This window comes from Schistocerca cancellata, chromosome 3 (genome assembly GCF_023864275.1).
Source record: "Schistocerca cancellata isolate TAMUIC-IGC-003103 chromosome 3, iqSchCanc2.1, whole genome shotgun sequence".
In the NCBI taxonomy this organism is placed as follows: domain Eukaryota; kingdom Metazoa; phylum Arthropoda; class Insecta; order Orthoptera; family Acrididae; genus Schistocerca; species Schistocerca cancellata.
In genome coordinates this window covers 682,688,480-682,715,990 of record NC_064628.1, presented here as the reverse complement: position 1 = coordinate 682,715,990, position 27,511 = coordinate 682,688,480, and the positions used below count along the sequence as shown (strand labels likewise).

Genomic DNA, 27,511 nt, shown 5'->3' with positions numbered 1-27,511 from the left:
TCAGATCGGAAGAAGTGCAAATTGTCTCTTACAAAGGCGTTAAGAGCATTTTTATAAGCTTTTTTTAAATAGTCACATCTTGCGTTTCTTTTTGATGGTTGTAAGAGTTACGGTATTCAGCCTATCAGCTACTGCCTAGTGGTCGCTAATCCCTGTATTCGTCACAGTACTTACTATTTGTTCAGGATTATTTTTTGCTAAAAGGTCAAGTATGCTTTCGCAACCATTTGCGCTTCGAGTGGGCTCATGAACAAATTGTTCAAAATAATTTTCTGAGAAAGCATTCAGTACAATTTCCGATGACGTTTTGTGCCTGCCGCCGGCTTTAAACGTATAATTTTTCCATCATATCGAGAGTAGATTAAAGTCACCACCGACTATAATTGTATGAGTGGGGTACCTATTAGAAATGAGACTCAAGTTTTCTTTGAACTGTTCGGCAACTATATCCTCTGAGTCGGGGGGTGGTCGGTAAAACGACCCAATTATCAGTTTAGTCCGATTGTCAAGTATAACCTCTACCCATTCTATTTCGCAAGAACTATCTACTTCAATTTCACTACAAGGTAAACTACATCTGACAGCAATAAATTCTCCAATTGTATTTAATCTGTCCTTTCTGAACACTGTTAGATCGTTAGAAAAAATTTCTGCGTTCTTGTTTCCGGCTTTAGCCAATTTTCTGTACCTATAACTATTTGAGCTTCAGTGCTTTCTATTATGGCTTGGAGGTCTGGTTCTGCCTAACACAGCTACGACAATTGACAACTACAATACCGATCGTTTCTACAACTAACATGCTGTGTTTTACCTGCCCCCTTTTAGACAGACGCCCTTTCTTAACATATTCGAGCCTTTTTATTAGGAGGTAGCTCTACTTCAGCACAGTGAGCTCTCTTAGCTGCACGGTGTTTTCACACCTCCATCTTGCAATATATAGCCTAAAGTTCCTGAGTCTGTGCCCAAGATTCAGAAGATTCACCAGCATAATAAACAATACATAACATCTTACTGCTGGAGAGCATACATGTAACAGCTATAAAAGCTGCTCTGGGTGAGGAGGGAAAAAATTTCTGGGGGTGGATGCGTTACATTACACGACGTGGATGCTAATACTAACGAGTAAAAAAGCCCTAATATGTCACGACATTTTGATTTATATGTCTCTGAAGCTCTTCCTGTATCCATAACCTGATCGTGTTTTTCTGACAGAACACTACGATCAGACCTAAGTGTTAAATAACTGTGAAATTCAAATCTCGCTTGGCATTTTAGCGATCTTTGTCTTTTGTGTTTGAGTGAATGGAAATTTTGGTGACAACCAAAATGGAATCACGGTATTCCAGTTTTGTAGCACATATTGTACAGTATATATATAGTTCTTGAATGCGTAATAATCAGTATTTAAGATTTCAGTAGTTTTCCACAGTTACTCAGATGAATAGCGAGGTTCAGTGAAACTTATGACAAAGCTAGTTAGATAAAACCTCAAAACTTCAAAAATGGTTCAAATGGCTCTGAGCACTATGGGACTTAACATCTATGGTCATCAGTCCCCTAGAACTTAGAACTACTTAAACCTAACTAACCTAAGGACAGCACACAACACCCAGTCATCACGAGGCAGAGAAATTCCCTGACCTTGCAGGGAATACATCAAAACTATTTAGAACCTCCTACTGTACATTACCAAATTGTGTTTCGCAAGGTTGTTCATGAATGACAGTAAACACATTGAACGGGTGATTATAAACCAGGACATATCTGTACTGTTGTTAACAAATACCTAACTGTTGCTAAATGCACATTCACTAGGGTACTTCATTTGACAGATAAGGCAGTTACGGTGGCTGATACAGAATCTGCTCGTCACATTCTCCATTTTTTGGCTATACCATGAGTCCCATAAGACCTCACTTTATCTAGGTTTCCACTGGGCTTCCGACGGTCGAAATAAGTTCACAGATACTCACTTCATGTTGTAAAATAACCGTCACCTCAACGAAAAATGACGTCATTGTGGTTGTGGTTGTAATGATCTGTCTCCTGGTCGGCTAATGGAGAAACTGGAGAAAAGATATATTTATTTTGTGGAAAGCCGTTAAAAAAAAGGAAAGTAAATGAACTCGCTTGTTTTTTTTGCCGAAGTTTTCTATTATCTTTGTGGACCAATATAGAAAACCCTTAACTCACGAGGTGTGGTCCCTCAGACCGCGCCAGAATTTTCCAAGTCGCTCTCGTAGGTCAATTATGGCGGAACGATCTCATACACCACGTACCCTACAAATTATTATTGTCAGTTGCGTTATGGCCTTATTCGATTGTTGTTGACATGTGATGGGGTCTCCTAGACCGCGCCTCGTGATCTATGCACCTCCTTTCGTCAGTTCAGTACAAAACGTGTTAGCAAACATGTGGCAATTTTACACACTCTAAGTTCGATGAAATTTTTAGTCAGTGGATGGAAAATGATGTCAATGATATAGAACAAGAATCAGATGAAGAAGACAACAATTTTTCAGTAGCCAGTGATCACAATTCTGCTAGCGAACAAGAGGACCATTCAAAGGAAGAAATTCAGGACAATGGTAATGAGGACCTTTCTGTTTCTCCAACAAAATAGTTAGTTATAGTTAAAATGAAAAGTGTTCTGAGTGGTGGTAAAGAAAGATGTAGATCTCAGTGCTGAATATTAATTTTGCCGCCTTTCTTTTTCTGACTATTGAGTTCAGTTCCTATTTTTTTTTTTCTTTCAATCTTACACCCCGGAAATTATTTTTATGCGAAAATTTGCTTTCTACACAGATACCACAATTTTTCAGAACGAAAAATTTAGTTTTCTAACAGTTCGTTTTGTGTACTATTGAAAAAGCTTCACGAAAGTATGCGATTTTTGCTTGACACAAAAATAAAACACTGCTGGCTTTATTTAGTGCAACAGAATCAACAAGGAGTATTTAAACAACACTTATCTAGTTGTGACCATAAATGTTATATATCGTTAATTAAATTTTCAAATGATTCACCGCCTAAATCTTGGTTTAAAGATAGGGGTCTCAGAGACCACATCTCGTGGTATATGTTACAGAAAAGTAACCTCTTGAGTCAAGTGTAATGAAAATAGGATGTATTCAGCAGTCGTGTGCACGATCAGGTTACTACTTTTTAATTGAGCTTATAAGAATGCATTAACTGCAGCGAAGGCAGTTGCACCCACGCACGTGGACGCGCTGCGTGCCGTGCCCATGCCTTCTGACTGCACGGTGCTGCCATCTTCACGGCACTCGGCGCGGCAGCTCACTACAGCTACTGGAGTTTTGCTGACGCTCAGTTCAGCAGCGTGTGCGTTCTCGTCTACACCGTGCGCGCTACGTCTGCAGAAGGAATCCGTTTCCGTCTGCCAGCAGAAAATATCAGAGTGCGTCGGCGGTTCTACGGTGCTGGGAACTCACGCCAGCAAAGTGTGTGGGAGCTTTGGTCGTAACGGGTATTGTGCGTGTCTGGTGATTCGCATGAACGGTAGAAACACCAACTGCCTTTCGCGGCCGAAATCGGAGGTATTTCGTCTTTGTCTTACAGTCCGGAGCGTGTGAAACCTTCCAGTTGTTGCCTGCGAACTTGGACGGAAAGGGCGATATCCCTGCAGGACATCTGTGAGGTAAGCAAACCAGTAAAAAACACCAATGTGGTCGTCTACACGACCTCTGTCTGCATAATATTAATGTCTTTTACTTATTCTTCTTAACATAATATATTCTCGTGATGAAAACAACCCGGTCTAAGGCGCTGAAGTCATGGACTGTGCGGCTGGTCCCGGCGGAGGTTCGAGTCCTCCTTCGGGAATGGGTGTGTGTGTTTGTCCTTAGGATAATTTAGGTTAAGCAGTGTGTAAACTTAAGGACTGATGACCTTAACAGTTAAGTCCCATAAGATTTCACACACATTTTTTTTTTTTGAAAAGAACCCTTGAATCTGACAGTTTACTATAGAGCGAAAACACAGAAATCTTGAACCACTGTTCTCAAACTACGGTTTCAAAATACGATCTCCTGGTTAGGGGTTCCAGCGTGCCATCCCTTTTCCAATACATTCTGTCCTGAACTATTTACTGTGTACTGAAAATGAATTCAGTATCGGCAATTTCGCTGAATTAACTCTTTCTGAAAGTTGTTATTGAGCATTAGTTCTTACACAGGACTCGTACTGGTGTTAGGTAAGGGCTTTAAATCGGAATAATACTATAACATCCGCCGATCCTTTCTTCCAATCTGCCCGAATGAGTTCGTGTTTTGTCTGTAACGCTGGCTTGTACATCTGTCTGCACTCCTGAACTTACGACTAAACTTTCATGTTTTGCTAATATGCTGTATGTAACTTTTGCTAGTTGGAACTATGAATCCTACTGCTTTAGACTAGTATGTACCCCGATCGTTGCATTCAGCAATTTTGTTCGAGAGTAACATTTTACACTATATTTTAAGTTTCAAGTACGCGGCAGAGAAACACTGCAGCAAATATTTTGGCTAGATTGGCCCAAAAAAGAAACTCATATAATTATGCCTTGTTTTATCTTATTCTTTAGGGATTCTTCGGGGTGATAAATGCAATACAGGATTATCTAGTAGCAAATTTTCCTGTTGTATGCGACGACCTTTAGGAATCTGCAGAATGACTTAGCGGTACTCATACTGTGTTGCTTAGCAAAAGTCTTGATTCATGATTACATAATTACCGAAATGTTTAGTAGCCAGATTTGTCCGTGCAGTAACTAGAGACGTCATCATCTCTGTTCGCATCACCTCTCAATCAGTACAATTCGTGTACTGTCTTTTAGTCAACCTTTTATGGCAGATAACTTCCTTTCGGCACAATCTTCCATACTGATCCAAGGGAGCCTTCTAAGCCAAATGTTTGTCAGAAAACGCAATAACGTAGCCGGTACAGTATCGCCACGTTCTGCCGGATGAAAGGTCTAGCTAGAACGCGGAACTGGGAATCACCCATACACCGGCACGAAACTGGGCGAAGATGCGTCATCGTTTGAGGACCAGAGACCGCGCCCAACATCTGACGCAGTGGAACCCCCACCCGGTCTTCTCGAATACCTGTGGCTGACGAGGGCGCTGCACAGTTCCTCCATTGACCTGAAGAAAAGGTTAAGGGGCTCCGGAAAGGCTCAAAATCATGAAAAGTTCAATTTTTACTTTTTTGCGTTTTGTGAATCTGCAGACTATTACCTTTTAATGGATATATAATTTATTCAATTCCGAAGACTACAACTATTTTTAAATTTTTTTTGAAATGTGTTCTACATGGGCGTGACCCACTGTGGCGCTGTTAAACTGCTATCAAATGGTGTTATTATTAACCAATTATTAATAATTATTAATAATAATTAATAATAATAATAATAACTGAACTGTTGAAAAAGTGTATTCGCGGAAAAACTCAAAACCCCAATGAAAGTGTAAATAGTGTTATATGGTCGAGAATCCCCAAGACTGTATTTGTTGGAATAGAAACAATTCACTTTGGTGTGTATGATGCTGTTGCGACTTTCAATGATGGCAACATTGTAAGGTGCAAGGTATTTAGAAATATGGGAATGAAGATAGGTTCTAACATGGTACGAGCGATGCTTGCTTTAGACAAGGAACGCCTTCGGGCTGCAGACAGGGCTGTAAAGAGTCTAGAAATACAAGCAAGAGTAAACAGGAGGAGGAACAAGAGGAAGCTGGAGGAGGAGTTTGCAGAGGATGAAAATAATCCATCCTATGGACCTGGAATGCACTAAAAAGTTAATCCAATCTTTGTCGCTCGATTCCCAAAACTTTTATTTTCTCATACTAATTACATGTTTTCTAAGGATCTTCCAAACATATTTGTTTCAAACTTTCAGTAAATGTTACACAGTACCTTCTGCATAATTTAACACAGCCTTTTTCTAAAAAACTGTGTATATTTTTGAATATATAAATAAAAAATTGCAAAAAAATGTTGTGAATTTTCATTACAATTGAAAAAAAATCATCTTTAATAAGTGAACTAAAATCTTGTAAAATCCCTGTGTTAAGTTGTAGCCCATATTCCAATAAATAATCTGTAAAAAGTTCAACTTCCTACCTCAAATACTTTGTGAGGAAAGATGTAATTTATAAGCATTATTTTAACATTGCAAGTATAGGGCGTTCCGGAGCCCCTTAAGACATTCTTCTATGTCGGGGTCATCAGAGATGGAGCACCAGGAGTGGGGAACGAAGTGACTATGGCCTTTGTGCTATACCATTCTACAGCAGATATGTTGAACTTTTCTTGATCATTGGGCTCCCTAGTTTTGAATCGGTAGTTGTTGGAAGACTTGGGGTCGCTGGTGTCTTGTGCCCGCCCTCTGTCAACGTTACGTCAGCAGTATTATATATAAGTTAGCAATAATTATTTCAGTGGGTAGTGAATATTGTGTTGTCTTCTTTATTTCAAAATGTCTTATGAAGCAAGTGGCAGCTGCCTGCAAATCTTGGTAGAATATTTGTCGGATTACGGAGAGGAGTGAGGAAAGTAATTAGCAGTCCCACCAAGTGCTGTTTTTGAGAACTGATATGGAATTTCTTTCAATAAGTACCATTACTGAAGATGAACAATACTTGTAATAATACTTTATTTTCAAGTGTTAATTAATGTGGGACGGAAAGAGAACTGAACTTCGCCCTACTAGACCCCCCCCCCTCCCCCCCAATAGTGGAGTGTTAATCATAGCAACACGTCGCTCGGTAACGGATAATATTGAGTCGGTTTTCATTCCATGCGTACAAAAACTGCCCTGCTCTTCAAATAAATACTGTTACTCGTGAAACACTGTGTTTACTGTACTTCCGCTGGAGTGGCAATGTGATTACTGAAGCCTGAAACTGGAGATAATGACCGCCAGGGGACTGCTTGGAATTGTGTGAAGAGAGGTGAAGAAAGCGCTCAGTCATAGCAGAACACTGCAACCAATTTTTCACGCCACGTACCGAAATGTCCTGTCTTGGCCATTTGCTCATCTGGGCAGGCTACCGTGTGCCTCAGATAAATGATACTTTACGCGAATAAAACGACGTAAATTTGATTCGGCCAATTTCTTTAAGCAGAATGCGAGTGTAAAAGGTGTTTTCCCATTCAAGCTGTGCGGATGTTAAAGGGAAAGGACGTTATTCTGTGTTAAACTTTGACACCTCACGTTCCTAAAGTTGTAGTGATTGTGAGAGCTGTATTTCACGCAAAATAGTCTACGAGGATATTTTTCATATATCCCAGTCTTTTATTTTTGAAGAATCTCTCTCGCGCTATTCATTACGAATACATGGAAGATGTTAACCTGACGGATAAACGTAGGGAACAAGTCATTATAATTCTTTCGAAATGAATTTCTCCTGTGCTCCTAAGGGCGATAAAAATGATAGAACATGTACAGTGACGGAAAGTAAGTTTTTTAGATGTCATAAAATCCAACAGGATTTCGCTCTAAGGAGTGCGAGGGTAGTTATATTAAACACACCTGTCGAAAGTGTACACCGAAAGCACACGTATGTAACCTCATCAACATTGTTGACTTGTCTACCCTCAGGTGCCACTAAAGTCATAAGGACAACTTTGTGCAACTGAGTAAATGCAGTTTATATATTTCCATACGCGAAAATACAGTGGATAAATGGATTTGTTTAGTTGCTCACCACTTAACCTCAAAATTACTGACACAGGTTTAACACAGGAAATCAAAAGGCTTCTGAAATGCCAAGACATCATCAAAATTATGTCAGATTAAATTAAATTTTGCATGGCATTGTTGGCTGGGGTATCCCTAGATGTGTTTTGAGCCACCTGGCTGAAAGAATTTTCCTCCACCCTCACATTTGCCCCTTTTCTTGCAAATATATGAGAGTTGAGCCGTATGTGTATTTATGGTGAGTGTACTGGACGCATATATAGTGTTAGTTTTGTATTAAAATAAGGGGCACTCAAATGAAAACCGCACACCTGCCACAATGGGACCTTGAATTCTTCCATTCAAAAGAAATCACCAGACGCGTTAAGACATTTATCCCACTGGGAAACCAGACGATGTAGCCCCGTTTCGTAGAACGTGGTTAGCCGCTGACGGATTCTCAGCCGCGCGGGACTGAAACCGCCGTCTACGCATATCTTTCTTCAGGTCACCAAAGATGCAAAAATACGGGCTGTAAGGAGAACGTTGCAGTGTTTCCCAACCAAATCGCTGCAGCATAGCCTTCACCCGATTCGCACTGTGGAGGGCGAGTTTCGTGCAACTTAGCGGAACTTGTGTGAACAGCTTTGGACTTCTTCGGCGGGAGAGATGTGAGATGTTTCCACTGTTGGCTTTGTCGTTTGCTCTCGGGCCCCAAATAGTGGCACCACGTATGGTCATGATGACCTTATTCGACTGCAGGGGTCCTCTGCTCGTCGAGTTCTTCGAGCTTAGAACCACAATCAATGCGCATCACTATGAAGGCACTTTGCAGAAACTGTGACGTGACATAAAGTCAAAACGCCCAGGAATGCTGTCAGACGGAATCACCCTATTGGACGACAAGGTCCGTCCCCACACTGCCAATCGCACGTACGCTATGCCTCAGCGATTTGGTTGGGAAACACTGCAACATCCTCCGTTCAGCTCAGATCATTGCCGTGCGATTTTCACATCGTTGACGACCTGATGAAAAACATGCGTGGAGACGACAGTGTCAGTCGTACGAGGAAGTATAAGAGTGCAAGCGGTTGTGGATTGCTCAGCGGCCGACCACGTTCTACGAATCAATTGTCTCGTCTTCCTTGGTATAAATGTCTCAACGCGTGCGGTGATTACTTTTTGCATGGTCCCGTTGTGTCGGATGTTCGGTTTTCATTTGATTGCCTCTCATGTGGTGATGATGATAAACGTGATCATGACGATGTGAGAAGGAAGACAGTAAAACCCGGTGCCAGCACATAGCCTTATCCTCTTGAACAGCACCAGGGGGACCACAGACCTTGCCGAGCGAGGTGGCGCAGTGGTTAGCACACTCGACTCGCATTCGGGAGGACGACGGTTCAACAGTCCCGCGTCCGGCCATCCTGATTTAGGTTTTTCGTGATTTCCCTAAATCGCTTCAGGCAAATGCTGGGATGGTTGCTTTGAAAGGGCACGGCCGATTTCCTTTCCCACCCTTCCCTAATCCGATGAGACCGATACCTCGCTGATTGGTCTCCCCCCTCCCCCCCCCCCACCCCATATCAACCCCAACCACAGACCTTAACGTCCCAATCCACTGACGGATCACCAACATCAGTGTTACATGCCTTCAGTTTATGAGACACTGCGGAGATGGTTCAAATGGCTCTGAGCACTATGGGACTTAACTTCTGAGGTCATCAGTCCCCTAGAACTTAGAACTGCTTAAACCTAACTAACCTAAGGACAGCACACACATCCATGCCCGAGGCAGGATTCGAACCTGTGACCTAGAACCGCTCGGCCACTACGGCCGGCACTGCGGAGATGTTTGGGATTTAATCCAGGACATTGGCGCAAAGACAGATGATCGGAAAATGAGCGCCACCATTATCTCCTCCCCTTGTTACCAATACTGGCAGTGAAAATTTCATGCATCGCCAGTATGCAAACCGGCCTACCGCCATGTCAAGCGCCAATGCAAAGGCGTGCGTCAGCGATATCAACTCACGTCAGAGGCGGGTAAAAAGTGTGTTGAATACTTTAAATACGTAGACGCTCGAAGATATACACAAATTATCCTGCGTTAATCTACACGCAAAATGTCAGCAAAAATCCTGCTGTGACGTAATCCCAGTTCGTGTAAGAGTGATGAATGTAAGACCACGTCAGTTACGGTTCTGACAGAGGCTTCTTCAAGTAACTGCGCTCCCACGCTACACCAGTAAATATCTATACATATTATAAATTACAGCTCCCCACCATGTTTTTCTGCCCATATGTGAAGGCTAATCTCAAAAACAACTGTAGTGATTGTGATACGGTTTTCACTAATAGACTGGTTCGCGACGAAGGTTTGTGTACCTTGGCTCGACTCGGAAGCAGGCAGGTTCGAATCCAGGTGGAAGACTGTGTCTGCTCACGCACTCTACTCTGCATAGGCCAGTCCGTTTCAAAAATGCTATTGTCCACAAAGCATTGCTTCACAGATCCCGTTTTATGACAGCATGCAGATTGTTATTTCGAAAAACTAGACATTATATTGGACTCTGCAACTTAAAACAAAAGAAACAAAATGTGACGCTCTGCCACGCCCAGAAAACTTTTTTGTCGACTTCGCTCCAAACCCAAACTTTCTAACTCATTCCATAGCTACAGCAATGTCACGGATACGCCCGAAGGCTATTATCTAGTCGTATATTCAGGCGTCCTGGGAGGTATTAAGTATATATGGTTCAAATGGCTCTGAGCAATATGGGACTTAACATCTGAGGTCATCATTCCCCTAGAACTTGGAACTACTTAAACCTAACTAACCTAAGGACATCACACACATCCATGCCAGAGGCGGGATTAGAACCAGCGACCGAAGCAGTCGCGCGGTTCCGGACTGAAGCGCCTAGAACCGCTCAGGTACCTCGGCCGGCCTATTAGGTATAGATCTACTATCAAAGAATTTAAAGTAATAATGTAATAAAAGGGAGTCAATTACAGTGTACATTTTGTATCCATGGGAATATAACAATTCTTTATACCGGACATTTCCCTTGTACTATGTTCGTATATCTATTGCAGTACTTTTAGGTGTAAAAAGAAGTTAAACATTAGAATTGAAACAATTGCCACAGGATATAAATTTTTCCTAAAAGCCGGCCGCGGTGGTCTCGCGGTTCTAGGTGCGCAGTCCGGAACCGCGCAACTGCTACGGTCGCAGGTTCGAATCCTGCCTCAGGCATGGACGTGTGTGATGTCCTTAGGTTAGTTAGGTTTAAGTAGTTCTAAGTTCTAGGGGACTGATGACCTCAGATGTTAAGTCCCATAGTGCTCAGTGCCATTTGAACCATTTTTTTCCCTAAAATCAGATCTTCATGTCTCTTACGAGAGAACTTCAAAAAGTAAGTTGTACGTTATGATGACAGGCCGACTAATTTTTGTTGACTGTTGCACTAGACTTCAATGTGGCGATAGTGATGACGCCGGCCGGTGTGGCCGTGCGGTTCTAGGCGCTTCAGTCTGGAATCGCGTGACCGCTACGGTCCCAAGTTCGAATCCTACCTCGGGCATTGATGTGTGTGATGTCCTTAGGTTAGTTAGGTTTAAGTAGTTCTAAGTTCTAGGGGACTGATGACCACAGACGTTAAGTCCCATAGTGCTCAAAGCCATTTGAACCATAGTGATGACAGTGATTTTGAACACAGTCACAATGTCTGTAAATAAGTCTCGGGCCCCCTCCTCCCCTTCCAACTTGCCGAAAATATGTAAACAGCATGATGTATTATCTGGACTGTATGGCGGATCAGCATCACCGAGGTACGAGGTCATGTTCAAAAAATTCCGGAACTTCGTCCACAAAATTTTTCTACGCTTATCCTTTACTTATTGTGCATGGTCACCTTCGAAATAATCTCCTCCACAATGTATACACCGCTCCCAATGCCATTTCCACTTCTAGAAGCAGTCTTGTTACGCCTCTTGCTGAAGCACGCGAGGCGTCCTCTGCGAATTTTCTTTTATTTCGTCTATCGTTGCAAATCTTCGTCCTTGCAGTGGGGTTTTAAACTTTGGAAATGAAAAAAAAGTTCGCAGAAGCCAGGTCTGGAGACTACGAAGGATGAGGCAGCACAGTTTTTGTGCAATAGTCACGCACCAACAGGAATGAGTGTGCAGGTGCGTTATCGTGATGCAAGAGCCGTGGATTGTCTCGCTACTTTTCAGACCGTTTCTTTCCGGCAGGCATCGCAGCACGTCCCAATAGTACCATCGGTTAACAGTTTCCCCATTGGATCGAATTCATGATGAACTAATCCTACAAAGTTAAATGAAAACTATCAGCATGGCTTTGACATTTGACCTGACCTGACGATCTCTTTTTTTTTTTTTTTTTTTTTTTTTACCTTGGAGAACCTTTCCCGACCCGTTTGAAGATTGAGCCTTGGTCTTAAGTTCATAATCGTAGACCCACGTCTCATTAACAGTTGTGATTCTCTTAAGGAACATCTCGTTCTCATTTGCGAGGTCCCAAAGCTCTTCACAGATTGCGAGGCGCCTTGTCACGGTCCGCGCGGCTGACCCCGTCGGAGGTTCGAGTCCTCCCTCGAGCATGAGTGTGGTGTTGTCCTTAGCGTAAGATAGTTTAAGTTAGATTAAGTAGTGTGTAAGGTTAGGGACCGATGACCTCAGCAGTTTGGTCCCATAAGATCTTACGACAAATTTCCAATTTACGAAGGACTTTCTGTCTTCACTAATGAGCCGTGGGACGAACTTGGCAGCAACATGATGCATTGCAAGACGCTGAATAAGGATTTTATGACATGATCCAACTGAAATATTACGTTCTCCTGCAATCTCTTAGACAGTCAGCCTTCGATTGGCAAGCATAATTTCGTTGACGTTCCTGACACGAGCGCAGTCGGTAGACGTGGAGGGGTGTCCTCGAGGGTCATCGTTAACGTCCGTCTGGCCATTTTTAAACCGTGTGAACCATTCGTAACACAGAGTGCGGCTTAAGGGGGGTAGGACGTCAAACGGGCTGACTTGGAGCAGGAGAGGCACCACAGGAGATTTTAATTTCCACTGTCTATACTTTTACAAATAAATTCATAAAACTTTAACAGCATGACCAGGAAGGATTCAGGATTCTTATACTCATAGCAGTGGAAGCTCAAAAACGTAAGAAAACACTTTTTTTTACATGTGAAATTTCATAATTTTTTCACTTACTACTGACAGCATATGTTGCTATAGGTACACTTTTCTTCCTAAGTAAGAGAGATTTTCGATGACTTTTGCACAGCATACAAACCATAGTTACAGGTGTATGAACTCTAGATGTTATTTAATTTATGAAAACTTGAATGAACTGTTACATTTTAAACTTCATGTTTAGAAAAAAATGAAGTTTTACAGTTAATTATCTCAATTTTTTCCACAGTTTTTTAATAGATTTGGAAAATTCTAGAGTTTCATACACCTGTAACTACTGTTTGCATGCTATGAAAAATTCATCGATGCATCTCTCTTACTTAGGAAGAAAAGTGTACCTATAGCAACAAATGCAGCCAGTAATAAGTGAAAAAATGATGAAATTTCACATGTGAAAAAAGGTATTTTGCTACGTTTTTGAAATTCCACTGCTATGAATGTGAGTACGCAATCCTTCCTGGTCATGGTGACAAAGTTTTAAGAATTTATTTGTAAAAGTATAGACAGTAGAAATTAAAATGTCCTGTGGTCTCTCTCCTGCTCCAAGTCGGCCCGTTTGACGTCCTACCCCCGTTAAGCACTCATCACCGTAGGCTCCCTGCATCATTTGGTGTGTCTCTGTAAAGGTTTTCTTGAGTTTCAAGCAAAATTTAATGCAGATGCGTTGCTCCCCTAACTCTGCCATCCCGAAATTCGAAAACAGTGCGACACAGCGTTCTACTCGATACAGCATTGAACATTAACTAACAGACATAAAACAGTGGAACTTCCGGCAGTTATACATTAAACACAGGAGTGTGCAGGGATGCCAACCGCATTTCGCTCCAGCACACCACTGGCGCGAAATTAAGTGTTCCGGAATTTTTCGAACAGACCTCGTATATGCACTATTCGTCGAATTGTTGGCATCAGTTCACTACTGGTGAATGCGACATTGTACAATGTTTGGTCCATATACCGCCAGAATTTCACGGCCAGTCTGTGTGCAATTTAGACATTTTCCCCGCAAGAATCGTATTGCCCCGCGTACTTCAGCGTTGAGATTTAGATATGTGTGGCAATGGTTTACGCACTGAACTCGCATTCGGAACGACGACGGTTCAAATCCCAGTCCGGCCATCCAGATTTAGGTTTCCCGTGATTACCCTAAATTCCTTAACGCAAATGCTAGGATGGTTTCCTTGAAAGCGCACGGCCAATTTCCTTCCCCATCCCTCCCTAACTCGATCTTATTTGTCTCTAATGACCTAGTTGTCGAGGAAACATTAAATTCTAATCATTCTCCAGCATTGGATGCCCCTTCATTCGCGCATTGTGATGTACCTGTTGTTCGTACCGTGACAGATCTGTTTGCAGGACACGCAAAACATTTACTCTCTTCTGACGATGTACACTCCTGGAAATGGAAAAAAGAACACATTGACACCGGTGTGTCAGAACCACCATACTTGCTCCGGACACTGCGAGAGGGCTGTACAAGCAATGATCACACGCACGGCACAGCGGACACAATAGGAACCGCGGTGTTGGCCGTTGAATGGCGCTATCTGCGCAGCATTTGTGCACCGCCGCCGTCAGTGTCAGCCAGTTTGCCGTGGCATACGGAGCTCCATAGCAGTCTTTAACACTGGTAGCATGCCGCGACAGCGTGGACGTGAACCGTATGTGCAGTTGACGGACTTTGAGCGAGGGCGTATAGTGGGCATGCGGGAGGCCGGGTGGACGTACCGCCGAATTGCTCAACACGTGGGGCGTGAGGTCTCCACAGTAAATCGATGTGGTCGCCAGTGGTCGGCGGAAGGTGCACGTGCCCGTCGACCTGGGACCGGACCGCAGCGACGCACGGATGCACGCCAAGACCGTAGGATCCTACGCAGTGCCGTAGGGGACCGCACCGCCACTTCCCAGCAAATTAGGGACACTGTTGCTCCTGGGGTATCGGCGAGGACCATTCGCAACCGTCTCCATGAAGCTGGGCTACGGTCCCGCACACCGTTAGGCCGTCTTCCGCTCACGCCCCAACATCATGCAGTCCGCCTCCAGTGGTGTCGCGACAGGCGTGAATGGAGGGATGAAAGGAGACGTGTCGTCTTCAGCGATGAGAGTCGCTTCTGCCTTGGTGCCAATGATGGTCGTATGCGTGTTTGGCGCCGTGCAGGTGAGCGCCACAATCAGGACTGCATACGACCGAGGCACACAGGGCCAACACCCGGCATCATGGTGCGGGGAGCGATCTCCTACACTGGCCGTACACCACTGGTGATCGTCGAGGGGACACTGCACGGTACATCCAAACCGTCATCGAACCCATCGTTCTACCATTCCTAGACCGGCAAGGGAACTTGCTGTTTCAACAGGACAATGCACGTCCGCATGTATCCCGTGCCACCCAACGTGCTCTAGAAGGTGTAAGTCAACTACCCTGGCCAGCAAGATCTCCGGATCTGTCCCCCATTGAGCATGTTTGGGACTGGATGAAGCGTCGTCTCACGCGGTCTGCACGTCCAGCACGAACGCTGGTCCAACTGAGGCGCCAGGTGGAAATGGCATGGCAAGCCGTTCCACAGGACTACATCCAGCATCTCTACGATCGTCTCCATGGGAGAATGGCAGCCTGCATTGCTGCGAAAGGTGGATATACACTGTACTAGTGCCGACATTGTGCATGCTCTGTTGCCTGTGTCTATGTGCCTGTGGTTCTGTCAGTGTGATCATGTAATGTATCTGACCCCAGGAATGTGTCAATAAAGTTTCCCCTTCCTGGGACAATGAATTCACGGTGTTCTTATTTCAATTTCCAGGAGTGTATAATGGGCTTCACGTAGGCGGGACGGCATGTGTAACTTCCTTTCTGAAGTCCTTACGTATATGAATTTGTTCTATGAAAAACTGACTTGACTACGTTGTTGCAGTTTTCAGTCGGAAGACTGGTTTGACGCAGCTGCTCATTCTACTCTATCCTCTGCAAGCCTCTTTATCGCCGAATGACTACTGCAAGCTACATCGTTCTGAATCTGCTTTATGTATTCTTGTCTCGGTCTGCCTCTAAGATTTTTACCCACCACACTTTCCTCAAGTGCTACATTCATGATCTTTTGATGTCTCAGAATATGTCCTATTAACCGATCCATTCTTCCAGTCAGTTGCTCCTCATATTTCTTTTCTCTCCAGTTTTATACAGTACGTCCTCATTGTTTACCCACCTAATATTTAGCATACTTCTGTTGCATCAAGTTTCAAAACTTCTATTCTCTTCTTGTCTAAACTGTTTCTCGTCCATGTTTCACTTTCGTATACAGCTACACTCCATATAAATATTTTCAGAAAAGACTTACTAACATTTAAATCAATATTCGATGTTAACAAACTTTTTCTTCAGAAACGATTTTCTTGCCATTGTTGATCTTCATTTTATATCTTCTCCACTGTTATTTTGCTGCCCAAATAGCAAAACTCATCTGTTACTCTGTGTTTCGTTTCCTAATCTAATTCCCACAGCATAACCTGATTTAATTCGACTATATCCCATTATTCTTGCCTTGCTTTTGTTGATGTTCATCTTATATCCTCCTTTCAAGACACTGCCCTTTCCATTCAACTGCTCTTCCAATTCCTTTGCTGTCTCTGACGGAATTACAATGTCATCGACAAACCTCAAAGCTTTTATTTCTTCTCTCTGAACTTTAATACCTTCTCCAAATTTTTCTTTGGTTTATTTTATCTCTTGCTCAGTGTACAGATTGAATAACATCGGGGATGAGCTACAAAGCTGTTTCACTCCCTTCTCAATCACTGTTTCTCTTTCATGCCCGTCAACTCTTATGCCTGTTGTCTGGTTTCTGTACATGTTGTAAATAGCCTTTCGGTCCGTGTATTTTACACCTGCTACCTTAAGACGTTATTTCTGTTAATTAAAATGTATACATAATACTGTTAGACTAGAAATGGAAAAAATACAATTTTCTTCATTTTTATTAAAAAATATGCCAGAAAAACTTTATCTCTTTTGCACTCTCCTATGAAGTCTCGATATAATCTAGCTTTGGAGTTTATTTTCTTTGTTCTTTTACTAGTTTTTCTCAACTTTCTTATTGCGTCAGGTGATTTTGTTACTTTTTCAATGCGGAATCTTCGTCTTCATTTTCAGCTTTTACCGTCCACTTACCGTCACTCGCAGATAATAGTGCACTGGCGTTCCGTATTTGGCTCCAAGGTAAATTGAGAGACTACATTGTTGCAAGGGCAAACAGTTGAAAAATGCCTTTACATTAGTGCTCTTGCATTTGTCGAGGAAGAAATGTAAAATCTCCGACAAGCCTGACAATGGCATTGTGCTTAGAGTCAGCAAAAAATTCCATTCTGGCCGCAAAACTTGGTCGACATTATGGCGGTTATCGTGGTGATAGAGACTTTACCTCGCCCTGCTCCTAATGGTAATGGTGCTCTTACGTAGATATATGTGCGCCACAGTAACTTCAACACTACACATTTCGCGTAAAGCTGAGGGTGGGTCAGTTTGATGTCATATTTCCGTGTGACATCCAGCTGAATGTTGTCAGTAGAACAACAATTTTGCCAGCCAAGTATTCCGTCATGACGGATACCTTTAGACCCAACGCCACAGTACTTGAGGGTATTAGTTACCTCGGCTACGCAGACAGATATTATTTAATGTCTCTCAATAACTGTACAAGGCTGACGTGATTATTATGTAACAATCCGGGTCTCTTCTCAATTGCAACTTGTCGCAAGACGATGTCCTCACCGCAGATCAGTAATATAGTTCATTCCCACATTTATAAATCTCTCCAGATCCGAATCGTTGAACAATATCTAGTATTCCTATCAACCCCTGTTTTAATACAAATCAAGCGGTAAAATATTTCGTAAATCCTGCCCATGTCTCAATTTTTAGTAAATTCTGCCCATGTCTCGTCGACTAGTATGGTCCCTCGGTGTGTGTGTGTGTGTGTGTGTGTGTGTGTGTGTGTGTTAAGCCTATGTTAAGGCTAATGCTGTGATCCAGGCTTTGCCGTAATAACTTTTGCTGCGCTCCCGTAGCTACCCAACTCCATCGATTTACTTTGCGAAGTGACGTCTTCTATGTTTCGCCTTGATTTCTTTTCCTCTTCGGGTTCAAGGTGGCCAGCAGGTGAGTCTGAAATACCTGTAGCGTCACATCTGAAGGCTCCGAACGGGACTAGAGAGGAGTAAATATGAATGTACCAAGGTGAAAGAGCATCTAAAGGAAATGTTCCGGCAAAAAAGCCATTTTCCTCGCGTTAATGAAACAGCTGGCGCAAAACGCGCTGTGAGTTTAAAACTTGATACTTATGGAAAAAAGATACTGGCCTCAGACCTGTTGGTAAAGGTCAGCTTGACATTTATGCAGAGTGTTTGCAAGTGCTGGTCACATTCCTGGCAATGAACCTAAGTTAACGGTGAAGGCAATGTAAATCATTTAATTACCCAAGAAAGAGGTATAATTCCTGGTACTTATGCAAAAAAAAGATGACCTGCTGCCTATATGAAGTGCTACGTGAAGCAGAAGCTTTCTTTGACGCATGTGGTGTTTTAGAGAGAATAGAGAATATGTTAGAAGATAGTATAGACCAATTCGAATAAGCATTCCACAAAACGTATGTCCAATTTAAGTGTTCACAGAACTACAGCTGTTAGAATATAACCCAAACACCTACACATACAAGATTTTGATAAAGGCAAATGATTAAGTTGAAAGTTGATTTTTATAAATTCCACCTCCGATTCCAAAGCAGTTATTATCTTGACAATACCACGTGTAGCTCTGCTGAGGTCCTCTTGGGTTTGATTAGGCCGTTCTCTTACCGCACCGTCTTACAGGGCCCCATTATCTAGACTTCCTTGAAGACGGGCTTCCAGCGTACTTGTAAGAGATTCCTTTGACTACAACGATTGATATTTTCTTCCAGCATTACAGGGACCCGAAACATTCTAGTAGCTACGCGACACATTATCCAAACATAACATTCCTCGGAAGACGGATCGGCAGAAATAGTCACGGTTCTTGGCCACCATGATCCCAAGACTGTACCCCTTAGATTTTTGCCTTTTGGGGTGGTTGAAAGGTGAAATCTACAAAGAAAAAGTAAGCACAAGAGAGGAATTGATCATTCGGATTATTGTGTTGCCCTCAAAAAAATAGCCCGAAGGTGATCTCAGAAGAGCTAAACTTTGCAAAAACGCACTCCTTACCGCTCTGACCCAGGACACAGAACAGGAAAACACACACACAAACAAATCACTCCCCCATAACATACAGACATAAATAAGGAACAGAAGTGCTCAGAACTCCCGCTACAGTTTTCATAACCTTCTGGCAATATTCGATACATTTCTCGGGACACACGCGAACAGCAAGATGGCGTAATGTTTTGGATTACGAACAAGGTTCGAAAGTTATGTTCCTCTGTGTCTAAAAGTAGCTGCAAGCTGTCCAACCAACGTCGGTGGCTGACAAATTACGTAACAATCTAGTGCACACCAAAATTGAATCCACAACACTACCGCAATCCCAGTTGTGTAACGCTGACGTACATAAGTTCACGGTTTCGTATTTGTCAACTACGAGCCACTCATACAGTTGCGTATGACATAATGCACCTCGAGAAAACGCAAAAATATGCTGCAAACAACGTCAAAAACTGTAAAACCTTGCTGTGACGTCTAGTAATTAAAGTATTACAAAATTATTCCCGGAAAGTAATATTTGGAACAAAACAATAAACATGTAAAAATTTTTACTATTTTTACAAGTATGTTATATCTGTACGTTTTAGAATCAAAGAACCCACTGACGATGGCCATATGTGTCGCTGAGATTACTGTGGGAAGTAAATAAATAAATAACAAAGTGTTGTGCATCAAAGCGGAACCACAATTCAATGTCGTTGCTAACAAGTAACCGAAGAAAGAAAAACTTCTCAGTAGTACTACTTTGTTGTGTAGAAGTCCCTGAGCAATTAAAGCAAATAACATGGGCAGACAGAGGTCAAATGAAGAAAATCCCTTTGGGGAGAATGGTCCAATATAGCAGCATGAATGTGGAGAATAAGGAGGTTTGTCGGTATACTCACTCACACACTCACTCACACACACACACACACACACACACACACACACACACATACACACACACACACACACACACACACACACATCTCTGGAAGTTATTAAAACATAGTGACGTAAGACAGTACCGGCAAGACCATGACTGTAAGATGGCGACATCAAAGTACAAGCAGTAATGAAGTAATTTTCTTTCTTAGGAAATGTGAAAGAAGGTGTTGGGTAGGAAACGAAAGAAATTCATTCTTACCACATGACTCAGGTTCTCCAACCAGGTGTGTAGTATGATAATTGCAAAGAGAACAGAAGGAAAACAGACACGTCAATGACCGGACGGGCAGTTCATAAATTTATGAAAAAAAGAAAAGCAGTGGGAGTACGAGGGAAATTTGAACACGGATTGTGTGGGTGGCAGCCCAACACCGTGACCACACAACCACGACGGCGGGGTTCTGTCAAGTCGCTCGATGTTGCAGATCTTCTGCTTGGACCATTCATTCTTTCTGTTCTGCTTCTTTCTTCACTGTTCAGTACACCTTCTTCTTGTTTTCATGATTGATCTGTGTTCAGTTTTTGACAGACTACCCATTGGGCCATTTTACCACTAAATCGGGGGGGGGGGGGGTTTACGATGGGGAGTTTCCCTTGTCAGAATGAATTATAGTCCTTGTGTGCAGTGTCTATTTACAACACATTTTTCGTAAGTAATGAGAGCGTTAAGTGAGACAGAGTGTTCTTATTGAATTCAACAATAGTAACTGGTTCTAAAGAGTGTGAGCTGTTAAGTTGCGAATCTATTTGTAGCTGCTCTTTTTAAGCTGAGGCGATTCTTTTGGATTCTTGTTTCCTGCTAACCCCCCCCCCCCCCTCCCTTCTCTTCCTGCTCCCATAACCTGACCATATTTTTTCAGGAGTACTATCATCAGACCTAAGGGTTAAATAATTGTGAAATTTAAATCTCGCTGTGGCAACGTTCTCTCCACTTCGCTAAAACGTCTTCATGGCTAGAGCACACTTACATGCATTCTAGCCACCTATGGCTTTTGTGTTTGAATAATTGGAAATGGAATAACGGTAGTGCAGTTTTAGGGCACGTACCGTACACCGTGTGTATGCTTCTTGAGGACGTAATAAGCAGTATTTAAGATTATAGCGGTTTCCCGCAGTCGCGTAGATGAACAGAGAAGTTCAGTGAATAGTGTGACAAAACTGCTTAGATACGACATAAAAACTATTCAGGACCTCCAGCTGTATGCTACCACAATGTGTTTCGCAAGACTGTTGATTAATGAGAGTAACTGTCGAGGAGGTTCTTATAAACTAGGACACATCTTTACTGCTGCTAAATGCAGATTGACTATTGTATTTCATTTGATAGATAAAGCAATTACGGAGTCTGGTACAAAAAATGGTTCAAATGGCTCTGAGCACTATGGGACTTAACTTCTGAGGTCATCAGTCCCCTAGAACTTAGAACTACTTAAACCTAACCATCCTAAGGATCTCACACACATCCATGCCCGAGGCAGGATTCGAACCTGCGACCGTAGCGGTCGCGCGGTTCCAGACTGAAGTGCCTAGAACCGCTTGGCCACTCCGGCCGGCGAGTCTGATACAGATTCTACTCACAACGCGCGTAATGGATGATACGGCATGGAGCGTTTTGATACATCAATGCATTTACGTGACAACTTGAGGGTCTTTTTCATATCGGCACACAAAGTAAGTCTAACTTTCCGATACGGAAGTTACTGGGAAGGCTGAAGGATAATGCCCGGAAGCAGTAGAGAGAACGAAATGCTTCACGTGCATGAGACTGCAGTGCGTTTCATTTCGGGTGAAAGTGGCGTTTCCCATCATGTCGCGGCGTTGCTAGGTAACGCGAGATATTACGGAGGTTAAGAGCGGTCAAAAGTTTATAATTTTACTTTTTGCTTGGCGTATAATGTGCATCACATAAAATGTGTGGTAAATACAGTAATTACAACAGTTTTCTGAAGATTTACGGGGGACATAGTAGGATGTAATAGATCATAACGCTACATGGTGGCGGGCAACAGATACTTAAGAATTGTTGTGGGAAAAAGGAAAGAATAGTAAAATACGCTACATTAATATTAAATGAAATTGCTGCATAATCTTCTCGTTATCCGATGGCTTTCAGATTAAGTACTCGACAGGTACCCCCTCCCTGTCATACTGTCCGTGGGATAGTACGCACGTACCGTGGCATTGTGGCCTTCGGGGTGCTCGCCTTACTTTTCTGTTCTGAACAAGCCTCTTCACGTCTGCATTCATAACTACCGCAACCTACATCCATATGAACCTGCTTACTATAAACAAACCTTGAGAGCCCTCTTCAGTTCTCCCACCCCGTCCACGCGCGCGCACACACACACACATACACACACACTCACCATCTTACATTGCCAAACTGACTATTCAATGTTTTACGTTCTGTCCTATTATCCGATGCCTTCTTCTAGTCCGGCTGTGCCACAAATTTTTACACCAGAAAAAAACAGAACACGTTAAACGACTAGAGATGTGACGTTCCTGTTCACAGGACATGTACATTAGTATGTTCTGCAGAAATGATTAGCATTTGAACAATGTCGTCCCGCGGTTTCAAAGGCAACATCGATATCGCGGCGCAACACCATTTACCGGTAAAATGTACCCGCGGCTCTCGTTGTCTCTATAAACCGAAGGTAACGATCAGTGTGACTTGGGGAGGATGTCTCGTAGTTTTATGCATGAATCGTACCGTCAAATCAGTGAGTTTGAAAGAGGGCGCTTTATTGGCAATTTCCCTATCCGGGAAATTGCTGCTCGTATGGGACGAAGTGTTTCGGCATTGCAACGGGTGTGCGCAGAATGGTTCAAGGAAGGTGTAACGCCGGAAATGCATATCCTCCTATTTCCATCTATTGTACTATAAATTTGTTTTCCTTATTTTTGTTACCTGAATATATGACATTTCTGTGTCTTTCCATATTGTAATTGTTTTACTATTTGTATATATATATTTATGCATTTATGTCGATGTATAATTGGTTTGTTTCGTAAATATTATTTGTATTTTTACGCTGGGTCTTGCCTAGGGAAAACTGCTATCGAACGATTACATCGATAGGTCGTGTGAAGAATCAAAGTGTGTAGGATCTTTGGTAGTGTTAACTCCGCCGCGTGGAGCGCGGGCAGAGGGAGTCTGGCTGGGGTGGTGCAGTGGAGCAGGTGCGTTGTGTGAAGCTCCCGCGAGTTGCCGCGCTTTCGGGGTTTGGCAGCATGTAATTGCGCTCGACTTGCGATGATAGTTTCTGACACGGTGTCGCGGACGGGAAGTATCAAGAGCCCGTTACGTCTGGTGACCGTGTCGAGAAGAAGGCGCGCCAACATCCAGCTTCTGCAGCAGCGACGGCCGACAATGAGTGACTGTCGCCACCTCCTCGATCGACGGCTTCAAACCTTCTATCAACCAACAGGGAAGACAGGAAGCACGTAAAGTTTTAAAACTGTATGGCAGACCTCAGCTTTTAAAATTGTTGCATCACAAAATTACAGCTACTTAGCTTGAACCTTTGTTGCTCATTGTCCCAATTGCATTACCAAGCAGGGTCCCTTCCTTTTCCGGAATGAACCCGAGTGTCGTTCAAATTCAGACGCCAGCATTAAAGTACAATCATTCCATTTCACTACTTTAATTTCAAAGTTCAGTTAAAGTATTCATAGATGGCTACAATACTTAGATTACACAAGCACAAATTAAGAGTGCGAGTTTTGTTACCATATTTTAGCTTACCTGTGACTGCAGCTCAGCTTGGTACGTACTAAATTTTACTATTGTTAATTGTTCAGAATCATTTAATTCAAGTTCAAAGTTAAATCTCTTATTTCTAAATTGCGTAGATTCAAGTAGCTTTTGAAATGATTGTTGAGGTAGTCCAAGACTAACCGTATTGTACTGAATTTCGATGTGCTTCAGAAAGAAAGCTCACTATTAACTTCAGTCACTAAATTAACTTTCGATTTTCCGGTTTTATTAATTCTTTTGCTAAATTGAGTCAGAGTGTAGCGAAATTTATTACTTCTGACAAACTTTCAGTTTTCACACAACACGTGTCAACCTTCAGTTGCCAAACTTCTAGTGCTAATTATATGTGTAATAACCTTTCTTTTTCAGTTACTATAGTAATTGTCCTTAGGACTGGCGACCGTAATTTCCCCCAAATCTCAAATATCTAATTACTGCTAGTTAACTGTTAACGTAACGGCCGCACATTTACTTTCTTTATTAACTTTACCCCTTTTCAAAATTAATTTCCACCAGTTTCATTTGCATTTTTCCTTTCATTTAGATGTAACCCTTTCCTCCCTCTTTACCGACAGATTAACTTCAGTGACGATTGCTTTTCCCAAATTTCCATTAGGTACACGCGGTTTAATTTTTCACTGTCATTAAGGTCGATAAGTGAGGGGGAGGTTACAAAGGCCGTAGAACTCGACGAAATGGGTCAGATCACACCACCCAGACCATCCACAGAGAAGATGGACACCTCATCCGAGTGGCGTTGCAGGACAGATCTGCGTCCTCCTCGGCTCTGGAGCAGTAGTGAAACAGTGTAACACATCGCACACCATCAGCGGTGACAGTTCGTCGCTGTTTATTATGGCGTGGGTTACGTGTGCGTCGTCCACTTATCCGCCTACCTTTGACGAATGTACAGAAACCTGATAGGTGGCAATGGTGTATGGAACGACGTCACTGGGGACACGAATGGCATCATATAGTGTTTTAGGAAGAATCCAGTTTCTGACAAACTGCCTATTGGCTTCTGTCTCGGGTTCTTCGGCCGACGTTCATCTAATGATTTTGGTGGGTACTCCACAAATTACATTAGAAGTGTAACAGAGCCAAACACTCGGCGAAGTAAGGAACCAAAAAAAGAAATGTCGGGTACGGCCTTTCTGCCATACATTCCCAGAGTGACGGACAGAATCGGCGTGTATTGCGCAAACACGGCGTAAAGACGATTTTCAAACCGACAAGGAAGATCAAAGACTGTCTTAGATCGGCGAAGGAGAAAAGAGACCCACTTGCAATGTCGGGAATATACCGTATACCTTGCACATGCGGAAAAGTTTATGTCGGAATGACTGGACGATCCATTAACACCAGGATCAAAGAGCATAAGCGACATTGCAGGTTGGGGCAGGTGGAGAAATCGGCCGTGGCAGAGCACGCACTGAATGAGACCGACCACGTAATAAAATTCGCCGACACGGAAGTTCTGGCTGTAGAGAATCACTATCACACGCGCTTGTTCAGAGAAGCTGTAGAAATCCAAAAACACGCGAACAGTTTCAACAAGAAAGAGGAACGCCTTAAGGTAAACGGATCCTGGTTTCCCGTACTGCAGCGAACGACCGTCGCAGGTAGCAAGAGGAGAACCGCACCGGAAATGACCGCGGAGAAGCCCTCGGACGTTGGCGCGCCGGGTAAATGTAGTCTGCGGCCGCGAGCTCGCCTCCAGTTCACCACCGACAATGGAGGGTGAAGCTTTGACAATGGCAGCCACTCGTGCTGGCGAAACGTCAGAAAAATAATTAGATGAACGTCGGCCGAAGAACCCGAGACAGAAGCCAATAGGCAGTTTGTCAACAAGTGGCCACGAAAGCCTTAACAATTTTGTAATCCAGTTTCTGTTTGTTTGAAAATGATGGCCACATTTTGGTTCACAGCAGACAGAGGGAGCGGCATCACAGTTACTGCATTTGCGCAAGACATGCAGTGCCAATTCAAGGTCTTGCGGTGTGAGTCATAATGGATACAACCATAAATCACAGTTGTTGCGTGTCCAGGACACTGTGACCAGTGTGACCTATGGGAATAACATCCTGCGAGCCGCGGCCATACTCGTTTTGCACGACACCCCAGAGGTCATTTTTCAGCGAGACAACGCACGACCACATGTTGCTGCACGAACACGTCCCTTCTTGGTGTCACCGGATGTCAGCATTTTGCCCTGGCCTGCCAGATAACCATATCTGTCGCCAATCGAAAATGTGTGGCACATGGTGAAACGACGGGTGCAGCGTAGTAACACCGTGCCAACCACCACAGGTGATCTTGGAACCAGGTGAATGCAGTATGGGTAGCATTCGCGTCTTATACGCGTCGATACCAGCACACATGAAACGACTTATCAGTGCCTATGGTGGATCCTGTGCCTACTAGCCAATGGGAGACATGCTGAAAGGAAGTGCCCGAGAGGCTAATCAATTTTGCAGAACATTCTAATGTACATGTCCTGTGAATATGAACGTCCTGTCTCTAGTCGTCCAGTTTTTTCTGAACATGAGTGTATTCTCTCCCCAATTCGTTTTCGTAGCTCGTCATAAGTTAATCACTCTACCCATCTAATCATCAGCATTCTTCTGTTGCACTGCATTTCAACCGCTTATGTTATCTTCTTGGCTGAACTGTTTATCGTCCACGCTTCACTTTCGGGTAAGAATATACTCCATACAAATACCTCTAAAAAATCTTCCAAACACTTAAAATTTGCTTTTCAGACACGCTTTTCTTTCTATTGCAGTCTCCATTTTATATGCTCTCTACTTCGGCGATAGCCGGCCGGAGTGGCCGTGCGGTTCTAGGCGCTACAGTCTGGAACCGAGCGACCGCTACGGTCGCAGTTTCGAATCCTGCCTCGGGCATGGATGTGTGTGATGTCCTTAGGTTAGTTAGGTTTAATTAGTTCTAAGTTCTAGGCGACTGATGACCTCAGAAGTTAAGTCGCATAGTGCTCAGAGCCATTTGAACCATACTTCGGCGATTATCAGTTATTTTGCTGCCCAACCAGCAACATCTACTACTTTTAGTGTCTCTTTTGCTAATCTCATTCGCTCAACATCGCCAGATTTAATTTGACATCATTCAAATTTTTACCCGAGTTTACTGTAGGGGCAATCAAAAGTTTTCCGTTTGACGGTGTTTCTGCAGCGTACATGCAACGTAGCGCGACTGCGATGCGGGTATATAAGCACCTACAGATAGGTAAGGGATTAGTATGGCATTCGTGACTTTTGGACGTGCGTGTGGTAAATGCGGAAACGTGGACTATGTCGACGTTATTACCAAATAAGCCCATACAGGACCAGCGGGCTGTAATTCTTTTCTTCGCTGCCGAAGGACAAACACCAATAGACATCCATCGGAGAATGAAGAATGTTTATGGGGTCGTCGAAAATCACCGTCGTGGACCAGGGGCGCTGTTGCTTCACGACAACACTCGTGCCCATACCGCAAATGACGTAACGCAGAAGTTAAGTAAACTCAAGTGTGAGACAGACGACCACCCGCTCTATAGTTCTGATCTCTCTCTCCATGCGATTATCACGCCTTCAGTTCCTTAGAAAAGGTTGACGATTCTTGTCGGTTGAGCGTTTGTACCCGGCAATTAAGGACACGGTGTTTTACCAAACGGGTATCTT

General features: G+C 43.2%; 1 protein-coding gene across 1 annotated transcript in view; it reads left to right on the top strand.

Moving 5' to 3' along the window:
• Positions 1-3,318: 3,318 nt before the first annotated feature.
• The window catches only part of LOC126175663 (uncharacterized), a 209,100-nt gene continuing 184,907 nt past the window's right edge, over positions 3,319-27,511 (top strand). Inside the window, exon 1 of the mRNA XM_049922572.1 lies at positions 3,319-3,658. The gene's annotated coding sequence lies outside the window, so the exon portion shown is untranslated. The remainder of the gene's footprint in view (positions 3,659-27,511) is intronic.